The sequence below is a fragment of the Macrobrachium nipponense genome, chromosome 19, assembly GCF_015104395.2.
Source record: "Macrobrachium nipponense isolate FS-2020 chromosome 19, ASM1510439v2, whole genome shotgun sequence".
NCBI classification, from domain to species: Eukaryota; Metazoa; Arthropoda; class Malacostraca; order Decapoda; family Palaemonidae; genus Macrobrachium; species Macrobrachium nipponense.
The window spans coordinates 53679900-53695416 of record NC_061088.1 but is presented as its reverse complement, the minus strand read 5'-3'; the positions used below and the strand labels follow the sequence as shown (position 1 = coordinate 53695416).

The 15517-nt window shown below is 40.3% G+C and overlaps 1 pseudogene; it reads left to right on the top strand.

The window, feature by feature from the left end:
* LOC135217020 (E3 ubiquitin-protein ligase TRIM33-like) overlaps nt 1-15517 on the top strand; it is a 361157-nt pseudogene that overhangs the window by 280369 nt on the left and 65271 nt on the right.

Here is a 15517-nt window from a genome sequence, read left to right as displayed (position 1 = left end):
TGTCACCTGACTGAGTCTTTTACATTGAACAAATTAGCTCAAGATTTGCTTGACCGTTTTCCTGCAAGACTTGATATAGTCCATGCTTCTGCTTGACCTGTATTATTGTTTACAGCTCTAACTCAGTTTCCCTTTTTGAATTTTGGTATCTCTTCTATTAACTTGCCTTGTATTAAGTCACTTTCCCCGTCATCTTCCACTGTTTCCTTTACCACATCTCTTTCTATAACCTCTTCTGTGTCTTCATTTCTTCTCCGGCCAACAATTATCTCCTTTCCTTCCTGCTTATCCAAGTTACCTTCATTTGGGCATAGGATCTACCTTTCACAGCATGTGATTTATCTATTTTAGGTACCTTTTCTGGATCTGGTGATTGTTTTTTAATCTTAGTAATGTGTATTCTAGCTACTTCTCTTAAAGAATCCCCATGTTTAATTACTACTGTTTTCCTTGATACTCCCACTACCTGAGCTGGTCTTCTCCATTCATTTTCATTTTCTCTCATATAGAATACCTCATCTCCCACTACTGCTTCTTCAAATTTATGTTCTCTGACATTTTTATTTAAAGTAATTCTTATTTTATTACGCAACTCTTTTTTGATAAACACTTCTCTGGCCTTATCCATTGCATGTAGTGTGTCCCTTACTATACTCTCTTCCATACCTTTGGTTAATTCTACGGCTTTCCCTCTTAAGCTCATTCTTAACTCTATCCTTTGATTGATATTTCACTTCTTTTCCACACACTGCTAGCCAATCTTCGACTTGTCCTATCCCTCCTTTGTACTTGTCTTGTATCCGCTAAATCTTGGACAATCCCTTCTCCATCTTATCTCCTTTTCTTTCACTATCTGATCCAACCAGCTTTAATCGACCACGCTACTGCTACCAGTTTGAACCTTGGTTGGGGGTTGGACAACTAGAATCTCACGGTGGGAGTCCTTCTACATTCTCCTCCTCCGGATTTTCTCCTACTTTTGGATGCCTCTATCAGCGGTTGGGGTGCTCATTTGGAAGATCTTGCCTTAGGTGTTTGCAGTGCAGAGGACAAGCTGCTTCATGTCAAAATGTTGGAGTTGAAAGCAGCTTTCGTTGGTCTGGGGGAGTTACAGGAAAGGGTAGAGGGTCATTCCGTTGTGCTGATATCAGACAACACCACAGTGGTTGCCTATGTGAGCAAACGGGGGTCTGGTGTCTCGTCAACTCCATTCTGTGATAGTTGAGCTGCACCAGTAGGCGATCAGAAACTCGGAGCTCTCTGCCAGGTACATTCCAGGCAAGAGGAATGTGGTGGCCAACAAGCTGTGTCATCAGGACCAAATTCTGGGCACAGAGTGGTCTCTGCATCAGGACGTGGCTTACAGGCTTTTTCACGTTTGGGGAAGGCCTATGCTAGACCTCTATGCCACTTGCTTCAACAGGAAGCTGGAGGTTTACTGTTCAGTAGTTCCAGATCCTCTTGCTCTAGCAGAGGACGCCTTGCAGCATCCTTGGGACAATCACGAGGTGTGCACCTTCCTCCATTTTGCCTGACCCATCAATTTCTGAACAGAATAACAAGTTCTCGAAATCTCAAGATAACCTTAGTAGGTGACACCTCTGTGACTTTCAGTGGAGTGATTCCCAGACCTTCTGTCTCTTCTGTCAGAGGTTCTAAGAGAAATTCCTCCATAGCAACAGCTCCTTTGCCAACCTCATGTTCACCAATCAGTAGAGTACCTGTCTCTTTATGGCTGGAGACTATCAAGTATCTCCTGTGAGTGAGAGGTTTTTCTAGAAAAGCTGGGGCCCAGATATCCGGTATCTCAGGAAATCTTCATCAGCAGTTTTCCAGGGGAAATGGGCAGTCTACTATGATTGGTGTTGTCAACGGGGTTTCTCTCTGCTCAGAGCTTCTGTTTAGAGGATAGCAGATTTTCTGATCTTCCTTAGGGTTGAGAAAGGTCTTTCTGTTTCAGCTGTCAGGGGCTAAAGAGTGGCCTTGGTCTTGGTTTTGCGCTTGAAAGGTGTGGACGTCTCTTTATCCTGGGAAATCCCCATGTTGTTCAGGAGTTTCGAACAATCCTAAGGCCTAGGTGCCGTAGACTTTTTGTTAGCACAGGCCAGTCGAGAAGGGAAGTGTCCAAGAACACAATTTCATTCTGGTTACGTGAGATGATTAAACAAGCTTACTCCTCACATGCTAGTTCTGTCACTGAGTCTGTTCATAGAATTTTGAGCGCTGGTCTTGGCTACATCAATCCACGTTCATTTCCTTATACCTAAAGGACGTTGCCATAGGTCTTTGGATACTTTTTCCTTTGGTCTGTTGGTGGCTGCCCAACAAATTGTGTAATTTACCCATTGGGCCTGGCTGAACAAGTTGTATCGTACCTAAGATGATTGTGTGGAAGAGAGAATGAGTGAGTAGGCTGCTCTCTCTCTCTCTCTCTCTCTCTCTCTCTCTCTCTCTCTCTCTCTCTCTCATCTCCTTCTCTCTCTCTCCCCCTCTCTCTCTCTCTCTCTTTTGAGAGAGAGAATGAGTGAGTAGGCTGGCCTCTCTCTCTCTCTCTCTCATCTCTCTCTCTCCTCTCTCTCTCTCTCTCTCTCTCTCTCTCTCTCTCTCTCTCTCTCTCCCCTTCTTTTTATGCGGGTCAAAGAATAGACACGTCATATGCTGGAGCTGGAATGCAATGAATCTAGTCATATATAATTGTATTTCAACCCAGACGGCTGAGTTTTTAGATATCCGAATGTCTATTCACTCAAGGGCTTGGACCCCCTTCTTTAAAACTCATTCTTCTAGGCAGGGTGGGTTAAACTCTCAGCTGGTCTAGGGTACTTGTACCTCCCTCCAAGTATAAGTCTATCCTATTGTTGAGACTAAAGGTTTGTTCTGCGTATGAACAAATAACAAATTTTTAATTAATTTGTATTTTTCATAGCTAACAAACCTGAGTTCCTAACACTTACTGCCCATATCTTTTCCTTGGTGACTGACGCATCACGGTGTTCTATGCCTGGTGGGTGACCAGCTTCCACCTCGTATATGCTTGAGTTGCCAGATGCCACAGATTCCTTGCTTTACAATCTTTGATTGTTTTTAACCAGTTTCCAGCTGGCGCAAGAAAATTATTCTCTTGTTAAGACCTCAGGTTTGTTAGCTATGAAAAATAAAAATTAATTAAAAATTTGTTATTTTTCTTTTGGAGTAGTCCCTTAGCCTTCAATAAAGGGCTTTCAATGAGGCAGTGGAGTTTGTCTAGCAAAGAAGGCTTACAGGTAGTACACTATCCCCGAGAATGACCTGAAAGTAACCTTTCTTTAGTCCTTTATTGAATCCTTGCAACAGTTTAATCTTATGTCAAGATCATGAGCTTCTCTAACAGTAATTTTGTTTGAGAAACAAGGCTTTTTTTTACTATGAAATGGCATCCTGGGATACATTTTCCAGGAGAAATTATATTGCCTTGGTACAAAGCATTGAAGAGGGTCACAAGTTTGCTAGGAAGAGATGCGTATGGTAGATAAAAGATGGAGCCTCTACTCATCATTATGCCAGTAAACACACTTGCATTCAGAGGCAACACACTACATTCATTTCTGATTAGATTAAAACTGTTCTTGGTTTCATTATTAAAGACTTGTTTGCATACTGTAGACAACACATGAGCGCAGTTTACCTATGTTGATAACATTAGTCTTGTGTGTTTTTAGGTCTGTCTCTCCCATTACTCATCTCAGTACTGCAATTGATGGACCAGAGTCTTGGGAAGAACTAATAAATCGATGTACACTAGGAAAGAAGGCCAGCTTAGCCAGGTGTTATACTTCAGTTGGTGGTATCTGTTTGTTGGTTGTGCTACTTGATGATGTAAAGTCACTCACGTCTTGCCTTCCTCATTATCAAGTGAATGTTTGTCAAATAACTCCTGCTTGAAAATGTTGGCTTGGCAAGAATAAAGCAGTACTGTATTTTGAATATATTGATTTATGCAGTATAGCATATTATAATTTTTTTATAATTTGATTTAGTACCACACACTACTATACAGATGCCACACTGGATATTCCTGTAATTTTTGCTGTTTGTTAATTGCTTTATTATTTTGTGTGCCTTAGGTGGATGGTATGATGTAGCATTACATATGTAAGTTTTGAATTGCATAGCATTTAGTAGAACAACCCATGTACACAAGTTGGGAATGTCTGAAAAAGAGTTTACTTTGTCTTTGTTGATGCACAAGGATTTCGTAACTTGTATCCTCATTGTCTACTCCTTGATATCTCATTGTATTTTCTAGAATTTTTTTTTTTTTTTTTTTTTTTTTTTTTTTGCATTTACTTTTGACAAAAGGTATTTTCTCTCAACAGGTAAAGGAGCGTCTTGGAAGAAGGATCCCAATGATCCAAATGAGGACTGGTGTGCTGTGTGTTGGGATGGTGGGGACTTAATATGCTGTGATTTTTGTCCAAAGGTTTGTTTACATGCTCGGTGAATAAAATACCTATTTTATACATGGAACTTACCCAGCAGATATATACTCAGCTATAGACTCCGTCGTCCCCGACAGAAATTCGAATTTCGCGGCACACGCTGCAGGTAGGTCAGGTGATCTACCGCCCCTGCCGCTGGGTGGCAGGAATAGGAACGATTACCGTTCTAGAACCCGATTTTCTCTGTCGCGGTAGTGTCAACATACGTTGTTGCTACCTCCTGACTTGATTTTCGTTTTTTCATCGCCATCGACCTTCTGGGCTGTCTTTTGCAGGGAAGTACTGGGTCTTTGGTTTGGCATACGCTTTTATTAACTTTTGAATGAATTTGGCTTCGAAATTTCGAAGAATATATTACGTGAAACTACCGAATTTTTCGGTAGACACTTATATTTTGCAATAAGGGAAATATTGATATTTTTTTTCACTAATACGTGTATAAGTGTTAGAACTTGATGAAGGAAATATAAGATCTAACTTCCTACTTTAGGAAGTCAGAAAGCATATAACTAGATACGCTTCCTTTAGAAGCTTTAAGAGCTCTCGTACTAACGAGCAGTTAGAGTATTGACAATTCTAGTAGTTGTTGCATCCTCATCACCTTCTTACTCCACAGAATCTACAAATTCATATGTGCAAATTTGAAGATAAATGGATGGAGCTCAAAAGGCGAGCTCTAAAAAGGTAAGAAGTGAATATAGTGTTCCCAGTGCAGTGGAGGGTGCGTCTGATCGGCTCCGTAGCGCTTCCAGGCCTAGACCTCTTCCAAACTCCCAGACCCAGTGGAGGAGGAAAGTCGACAGCCGCAGGAAGGTTAGGGAGAACCCCCACCGGTCAGGCGTCCCCTCGGCAGGTTCTGTAGAACGTCCCAGACTGCCAAGGATAGCCATTGATAAGGCATCCTTAAAAAAGTGCGTCTCTTCATCTTACATCCGAAAAGACGAAGAATGTATGTTTGGAGTTTCGATGATCTAGCGCGTTCTCTGAAAACTAAGAGAACACTGAGCAAGAGCCAGCCGCTGCCAGGAAGCCGCGTTCCAGCAAGCTAGCGTGAGCTACGTTCCTATAGCCAGCAGCGAGGCGCGTTCCAGCTAACAGACTAGCGCGAGCCGCGTTCCTACAACCAAACGCGAGCCGCGTTCTAGAAAATTTTTCTTGGCGCAAGGCGCCTTCAAAGAGACGAAGCGCCAGCCTGGCACAAATTGCGCCAGAAAAACAGACGGCTAGAGCAAGGGGCCTTATGGTAGAGTGGCAATCAGAACGATCCTTCCATTGAACGTTTCCGGGCAAGAGGCTCTTTCTAAAAGGGGTCTAGTAGGCGCTCGGAACTGTCAGGGCGCACAGGACCTTCCACGCAAGCGGAGAGTTCCAGGAGCGAGTCTCCTTTCTAGCGTGCGGAACATTCCAGGCGCGCGGAACATTCCAGGCGCTAGGTGCAAGGAGCCAGGCGCCAGAATATCCTTTCTCTATCTGCCTCGGCAGGGAAAGAAGGTAGTAGAGTATCTGATGTATGAGAATACGATGCGGCAAATCATAAGCACATACCGTAGTTACTTCTTTGCTGAGCAACTCAATTACCAGTATCCTTCCAGGAATTTCCTAGGAAGGACTACGCTTAAAGGGATTGTTAAGACAACACCTACTTAGCTTCTAGATTTATCGAAGTCTTGTTTCGCTTAGATATGCATTATAAGAACTTCCTGAAGTTCGATAATAATTTTATAAGATTCCTTTATTAAATGGAGTAGCTGGCAACTCTGGAAGAGTAAGGCCAGTCGGCTAACGAGACTGCTATCGCTCAGACACCAACGCAGTATCATGTAGGTGTCGGTCATGAGTGGTCGGTAACATGTCTCTCCTGCGGGATGGAATGAATAACCGTGTCTCTCCCCTACAATCGTGGTTTTAGCCTCGGATTGAGGGGATAGTTAAGCAAACATAAATAAAATATTGTCTGCCTTTTGCTAAGAAGCTTTCAATAAGAAAGATATTACAACATTTCAATGCTGTTTACCGTAGGTAACATTTTTAAAGGATTCTAACGCAGCGGAACTCTATATTGTATAATGCTCTCATGCTTACGAAAGCATGGCTTATTAGAGTACATGCTTAGTGAGAAGATGAATGTAGTAGAGAATTCACTTTAAGACTACGGTATGGTCAAGTCTTATGCACTTACCGAGGTTAACTACAGAATTCCTAGTATCCTTACAAAGGTTTCCTAGATTAATGCTGTTTACCACAATGTGACAGTATTATAAAGGATTCTAATACGGCAGCGCGCGATATATATAATTCTCTCATCCTTTCGAGAAACGCACACAACCTTTTTAAATTCGGATATTGCTCAAGAGAAGTTGGGTGAGTCGGATGGGAAACATTCTCTTAGTGGCAGAAGTTGTTTCCCTGAATGGACTATACTACGTATATAAAAGTTTTTTCCCACTAAGAACGGAATTAACATGTGAAGGATGTCGGGTACCATAAAGGCATATATGTTATGGCACATAACCTAAAAAGAACTAGAAGGAAGCGCCAGCCTGGCGCAAATTGCGCCAGAAGCACCATCCAAGATATTTTCTCGTTTTAGCGAGTTATTAACCTAAGAGTCCAGTAGCCTCTCGGACAGCAGGCTCGGTAACGGCAAGATTCGTTCCTGATTTCGTTACCCATTTAATCGAAAAGGGGTCGCTTACAAGGAATGATGAAATGATTTATTTTAATCACTTAGGCCAATTCCACGACTCTCTCATATCGCAAAGAGCATCGAGAATCTCTTTTTTCGCCCCTGTTTGTGTTAACAAAAGAGAACCTATTTGGGAACAGACACGGAACGTAACGATCCTTAAGAGGTTCGATGCAAGATTTTGCATGTCCGTGAGAACCTTCTCGATCGAAGATAATACTGTTAACGTATGTCTAACATTTATTGAAAAGAGTTGTGAGAACCTGCGGAAAGTCTTCTTCATAGATCTCTTTGTAAGGTAGAAGACGAACAGGCTTCCTTTAGACTGCTTCTTTTTCCTCGAACCAAGAGAGGTAGCAATATAAGACATCTTTAAATTTAAAGAAGGGGTATAAACTTTAGTCTTTTTTCCCCTAGTTATAAATTCTTAACAGATATTAAGATAATTGGGCGTCAAAGGAAGAGAGGATGTATGCCTCATTTTGGCCTTAGAGAGGTTGGATTCACAGAAGTCACGTTCTTCTCACAGCATGTTTCGTAAGGCTTTTCCAAGAGTATCTGGATATTCTATCAGAATCTATTATAATTAGACCTATAAAACCTCTCCACTCTGAGTCTGTCCGCGTGCAGACTGACCAGAAGTGGACATGAATGAGAGGTTTTTTCAAGGTAAATGACAATAGTCATGGCTAAGACATAGAAACTGTCCTCTTCCGATACCTCTGTGAACCACATAGCGAGGTTTTTTCTTCACTTTCAGAGGGAAGAATCACCTATGTATATATCTGCTATCAAAGAACGCAGTAAAAGGCTATACTCTGTCTCTACAAGAGGAATTAGAGATAACAGAGGATTAAGATCTTCGGGATCTTATACGATACCGCAATACGACAAGAGTAGGATATCATGTACTTCGAATGGGATTTTTTTTTTTTTTTTTTTTTTTTTTTTTTTTTTTTTTTTTTTTTTTGTGGCCACAGATTCCGTGTTCCGACAAAATGGAACTGCTCCTCATCAAACTTCTTTGAGGAAGTTTATGAAGGAATTCTTTGTTTCTCTTAGCCCTAAACGACCAAGAAGACAAGTGGATTTTTTGTGCATTGGAATCTCGCATCAGATTCAATGGAGACTCGGCAATGGGTTCTTGCCAGCATAGTATGTCTGGCAAAAGAACTAAATCCCTCTATTCCTGACGCAACGCTTTCAGATAGAAGTTTAGTTGCCCAGGCAGGGTACTTACATTTTCATCTACAGAAGAAGAGATGGTTTAAACGTTTGCCTACAGAGTCTTCGAGGTGCGATGAGGGCTCAAAATGCTTCCCAGAAGGTATTCAGAAGGATACAATAAGAGCTAGAAATCAGGGTTCCGCCCAATTTCAGCTCAGTCTCTCCTTCGACTTCCAGACTCCTTCCCTTCCTTCGGGCAAGGATAGGGAAGATTCTGCAACGAGGAACCTCATCAACATGTAAGGAGATCTCGTTAGCAAAAGAAGTGTTCACGAAGGATCCTCCTCGGAGGAAGACTCTTCTCTCTCGTATTGTTAGATATCCTGTCGTCTACTGGGTGTAGCTGACTAAAATCACCTCCCCTTGCCAGGGGCCAAAAGCTCAAAGGGGAAGAATTTCTTCCACCCTTCTCCAGTCTCCTGATAAACTATGTGGTTGTTCAGGACTCTCAGACAATGTAGCGCCAGCCAAGCGCCAAATGCCAATACAGGCGAAAAACGCCAGAGGCGGACAGTTCCAAGGAACTCTGTCATGGTCGGATACTGAGAAGGAGCGGGCCTCCAACCTGGCGCAAATGCGCCAGAGGCAAACAAATCGGACAGATATAAGAGTGTCCTCCGATGTGGACATCGCCAGACAGCCTAGAGACTCTTCCAAGCTCGAAGCTCCAGCAAGTGTGGAGGAGCCAAGCCAGGCGCGAGGCGCCAGCCAGGCTCTAGGAGCCAGCAGGCTCTAGGAGCCAGCCAGGCTCTAGGAGCCAGCCAGGCTCTAGGAGCCAGGCAGGCTCTAGGAGTCAGCCAGGCTCTAGGAGCCAGCCAGGCTCTAGGAGCCAGCCAGGCTCTAGAAGCCAGCCAGGCGCCATCCAGGTGCCAGGCTCCTTCAAGGCTAGGCTCCAGTCAGGATTGAGGATCCATCCAGGCGCAAGGCTCCTTCCAGTAAAGAGAAACCTAAAGCTCTGTCATGTAAGAGGGCTAGTCCCCATTGATATGATACAGGTAAGGCTCTGCCATGTAAGTGGGTCAGCCCCCATTGGCACGATCCGAGAAGGCTCTGTCGTGTAAGCGGGCTAGCCCCCATTGACATGATCCAGAAGGGTTTGTCAGTCATAGGTCCCTACCTCGCTGAAACTCTTGAGGCATGCAGACTCATAGACAGTAATCATGAAGTCTTCTGCCAGGCTCCAGGTGCCTTCCAGGCGCAAGGCACCAGCCAGACGCAAGGCTCCAGCCAGGCGCGAGGCGCTAGCCAGGAAGGAGGAGCCAATCAGGCACCAGCCAGGCGCGAGGCGCCAGCCAGGCGCAAGGCGCCATCCAGGCGCGAGGCTCCAGCCAGGCTCTAGGCGCCATTCAGGCGCAAGGCTCCAGCCAGGCACGAAGCGCTAGCCAGGCTCCAGGCTTCACCCAGAAGAGATCTATATCAAAGAACGCCCTGGCCTTCTTTGAGACATTGTGATCTCCTAAGCACTTGATAAGTGCAATGATGATTCCTTCAAACAGCTGAGAATTAAAAGCGCATGAAGTGCGAGCTTTTCCGAATTCTTGTTCTTTCCCTAACAATATGTCATAAGGACATATTAGCTGTCATATACGGGAGATGCAACTCTGTGTTGACTTCCCATTATCCGAAGGATGTCAAGATAACCTTCGAGGGATCCTTCTCTCTTGGTTGATACGTGTCTGCGGATACATTGCTGGGATAGGGAGCAGATACTGATCCTTAACTAGTGAGTTAAATTTTATTTAACGTCGTGTTTTTTCTTTGGGCTGTTTGAAAGGAGTTTGTAGATAACTCTTTTCAACTTAAGCACTAACCCTCGTGTTAGGATCAGGTGATCGGGATCGGTGTTGTGCTCCTTAACCCTCTTACGCCGATTGGACGTATTAAACGTCGAGTCAAAATGTCTCCCGTATGCCGATTGGACGTATCATACGTCGGCTCAAAAAAGTTTTTTAAAAATTCGCGGAAAAATACTTATAGGCCTACCAGCCGAAAACTTTTGTATCACGCGCCTTGGGGGATGCTGGGAGTTCACGGATCAAGGCGTTGTTTTGTTTACAATCGCTACGCAGGCGCGCAAGCGCGAATTTCTTTCTTATCGCACTAAAAAGTATCAGTGACACATCTCGGAAATTATTTCGTCACTTTGACATAATTTTTGCACCATTTTAAATTATCCTTTACATGAAGTATTATATATGAAAATGTGCGCAAATTCATGTAAAATACAACAAAAAAATACTCATGATTGTAGCTTTTATCAGTTTTGAAATATTTTCATATAAATAACGATAAGTGCAAAAATTTCAACCTTCGGTCAACTTTGACTCTACAGAAATGGTCGAGAAACGCAATTGTAAGCTAAAATTCTTATATTATAGTAATATTCAATCATTTGCCTTCATTTTGCAACAAATTGGACGTCTCTAGCACAATATTTCGATTTATGGTGAATTTATGAAAAAACTTTTTCCTTACGTTCGTGCGATAACTCTTCCGATAAATTTTTTCGTGCGATTGTCCTAATGTTTGCACCCTTTTAAATTTGCCGTTACATAAAGTTTTATATATGGAAATGTGCGCAATTTCATGCACAATACAACAAAAAACAACCCATGGTTGTAGCTTTTATCAGTTTTGAAATATTTTCATATAAATAACGTTAAGTGCAAAAATTTCAACTTTCGGTCAACTTTGACTCTACCGAAATGGTCGAAAAACGCAATTGTAAGCTAAAACTCTTATATTCTAGTAATATTCAATCATTTACCTTCATTTTGCAATGACTTGGAAGTCTCTAGCACAATGTTTCGATTTATGGTGAATTTATAAAAAAAAAACATTACGTTCGCGCGGTAACTCTTCCGAAAAAATCAGAATTTTTTTGTGCGATTGTCGAAATGTTTGCACCATTTAAAATTAGCTGTTACATAAAGTTTTATATATGAAAATGTGCGCAATTTCATGTAGAATACAACTAAAAATGATTGAAGGTTGTAGCTTTTCTCTTTTTTCGAAATATTTGCATATAAATCACGATAAATAGAAAAAAACCACGTTCGGTCAAATTTGACTCTACCGAAATAGTTGAAAAAAGTAATTGTAAGCTAAAACTCTTACGGCCTAGTAATATTCCGTCATTTTTCTTCATTTTGAAACAAATTTGAAGTCGCTAAAACAATATTGTGATTTATGGTGAATTTTTGAAAAATATATTTACCTTCACTCCGCGCGCCGATTCGCGGCCGCAAGTCTCCGAAATACGTACATCGCATTATCCTAATATTTGCTCCTTTTCATATTAGCCTTTTTATAGAGTTTCATATATCAAAATGTGCGCAAATTTATGAAGAATACAATAAAAAATAATTGAAGGTTGTAGCTTTTTCCATCTTCGAAATATGTGCATATAAATAAATATATATATTAAAATTTCGACATTCGGTCAAATTTAACTCGTCCGAAATGGTCGAAATCTGCAATTCTAATCTAAAACTCTTACAGTATCGTAATATCCAATCATTTGTCTTAATTTTGAAACAAATTGGAAGTCTCTAGAACATTATTTAGAATTACGGTGAATTTTTGAAAATAACATTTTTTTACGTCCGCGCGTTACGAATTCGTACATCATTTTGTGATAATATTTTTCCGGTGTTGCTTTTATTGTTTTACTATGTTTTATATATCAAAAGGATTGCAATTTAGTGTACAATACAACGAAAAAAAAAGTAACTCGTTAGCTTTGACCGTTTTTTGCACAGCGTGATTTGAATACAATTATCTATGAATTTTTTTTTTTCGCTACCATATATCGCATTATTTACATATGATAATGATATTATTTTTCCATGATGATTGCATACTAAACTTCAGGCAATGAAAAAAAAATGAACCAAAAATGAACTCTTAATCTTCAAAACTAAGCGCGCTGTGATTTTTTTAAAAAATTATTTTTTCCGGTTCCGCGCTCACTCAAAACCGGCGCCGGCATACAGGAGAGGTTTTGATTTTTAGGGCTTCGGCGTAAGAGGGTTAATTATGCCACTAGGCATAGGCATATTGTCATGTAAGAGGCTCTGTCGAGTAAATGGATAAGACCCCATCGACAGACCCACAAGAACTCTTAGCCATAGGTCACATCCTAGCTGAGGCTCTTGAGGCGAAGCAGATTCCTAGGCATTAGCCATGGAGTCTTCCGCCTGATCAAGTAGGAACCAAGGTTTTATTTATTTATTACCTACAACGTATGTTGTTTACCTGTCTATTCAGTAAATAGTTGTCTCTTTCCCACCACCAAGGGTGTCAATCAGCTAAGTATATATCTGCTGGGTAAGTTCCATGTACAAAAATGATATTGTTAAGATACAATAAAGTTTTGTACATACTTACCTGGCAGATATATACGATTGATGGCCCACCCAACCTCCCCTCAGGAGACAGGTGGAAGAGAAAATCTGGTTCTAGAACGGTAATCGTTCCTATTCCTGCCACCCAGCGGCAGGGGCGGTAGATCACCTGACCTACCTGCAGCGTGTGCCGCGAAATTCGAATTTCTGTCGGGGACGACGGAGTCTATAGCTAAGTATATATCTGCCGGGTAAGTATGTACAAAACTTTATTGTATCTTAACAATATCATGTTTCTAAACTTTACATTGCAATATTATTGCAATATTATATAGCCCAGACTTATATAGATTGTGACATGAGTTTAATTGGGCATAGGTTTTATGATTTTCCCTGGTTTAATCAAAAGCAAAGATCATTCTTTGAATGAGACCCTTGAAATTGATAACAGAATTCGTATATATAACAACAGTGTGCTTCCCCACAAAAATATTATTTATTAATATTTTTATAATAAAAGTATGTAAACCCATCTGTCATAAATAGCCCTTTTTTAGCAGATTGTTTCCCAGCTGCTCAAACTTGGTTGTTCTTGAAACATGAAAGATTCTAATTGTAGATTTGTAGAACAAGGTGTTTTATTGTGAAAAATTGCTAGTTACATGCAGTGTTTTTACAATAAAACAAATGTGCAATAAAACACATTTCAGAGGGAGATTGATGGTGAAGATGCATTTAAAAGAAAGACCATAGTGTACATCCAAATGGAAAGGTCTGGATTTAGAGTAGCAATTATAGATGGAGGCTTCATAAAGTGATGGATTTGTAGTTGCAGTCAAAAAAGGCAATGAATATGTAGCTGGAGTCAGAAATTTAAGTCATGACATTCACAAAATATGAGGATTGGTTGCAGTCCTAGAAATAAAAGCTTTTGAGTGTTCTGTATGATACATGTAGGAAGAAAGTTATTACAAAGGTGGTTGGCACGAATCCCTTCTAGAGTGTTATATCTTTTAGATAGTGTGGTTTGTAATTTCTAATATATTTTTTTTTTGCACTTTTCTTTGCAAATTTACATCTAAAACTGATGTACTATCATAACATGGGCCAATCTGTACAAATTTGGACCTCTACAAATGTAATCAGGCTGCTATGCAGTGGATACAATGTTGGCGCGATAAGATAGGATGATGATGATATCATAAAAAATAAGAACTAAAACCAACAGCAACCCCTTGGTATATTTATGAGCAAATTTATAAGAAGACATCATGTGAGACTGAGAAGCAGTTCATCCTCCCTTGAAGCCAAGACCACATCTAGGCTCTCAGCCGCCCAATCTCTTATCTAAGCCAGTCTAATATAGGCTATAGAAGTAATGGCACCTCTTTCCCGCCTGATTCCTCCAAATCAATGGCGCGTAATATTGTTACTCACCATGAGTGACTCTGTCCACCACCTAAAACCTGTTATTGCTGCGCATTTGCATGCCTTTCCATTAAGGGTTAAAGATCTATGAAATTAGCATGGCTAGGAAAAAATTACACAAAGTGAGGCTACTCATGATTCATGAACTGTATAAGCAAACTATAAATTTCCATCAGTCTATTACATGAAGAAACTATTTTTGCATTAATTTATCTCTAAATCACTTAATTAGTGTATCCCATTGCATTGGCATAAGTTACATGGAACCAGAACTGTGTTTTGAATATATTAGTGTTACCTTCCTTTTTATAAGAATATATTACAAAAATCATGGATTAAAGATTTATAATTGTCTTTTATTTGTAGATATGCATTTATACTTCAGTTTCTAATTAGGATCTGAAAATATTGCTTTGGGAGTTTATTATGGAGTATTTAACCCTTTAACGCCGATTGGACGTATTAAACGTCGACATAAATTGTCTGCCGGGTGCCGATTGGACGTATGGTACGTTGATAAAAAAAAAAAAAAAATTAAATTCGCAGAAAAATACTTATAGGCCTACCAGGCGAAAACTTTTGAATCACGCACGCGCCTTGGGGGATGCTGGGAGCTCAAGGCGTTGTTTTGTTTACAATTGTTACGCAGGCGCGCAAGCGCGAATTTCTTTCTTATCGCACTAAAAACTATCAGTGACATCTCAGAAATTGTGCTGTCACTTTGACATAATTTTTGCACCATTTTAAATTAGCCGTTACATGGAGTATTATATATGAAAATGTGCGCAATTCATGTAGAATACAACAAAAAAATGCTCATGATTGTAGCTTTTATCAGTTTTGAAATATTTTCATATAAATAATGATATGCCAAAATTTCAACCTTCGGTCAACTTTGACTCTACCTAAAGGGTCGAAAAACGCAATTGTAAGCTAAAACTCTTATATTCTAGTAATATTCAATCATTTACCTTCATTTTGCAACAAACTGGAAGTCTCTAGCACAATATTTCGATTTATGGTGAATTTATGAAAAAAATAAAAAAAAATTTCCTTACGTCCACGCGGTAACTCTTCCGAAAAAATCATAAATTTTTTGTGTGCGATTGTCCTAATGTTTGCACCATTTTAAATTAGCTGTTACACAAAGTTTTATATATGGAAATGTGCGCAATTTCATGCACAATACATTTAAAAACAACCCATGGTTGTAGCTTTTATCAGTTTGTAAATATTTTCATATAAATAACAGTAAGTGCCAAAATTTCAATCTTCGGTCAACTTTGACTCTACCAAAATGTTTGAAAAACGCAATTGTAAACTAAAACTCTTATATTCTAGTAATATTCAAT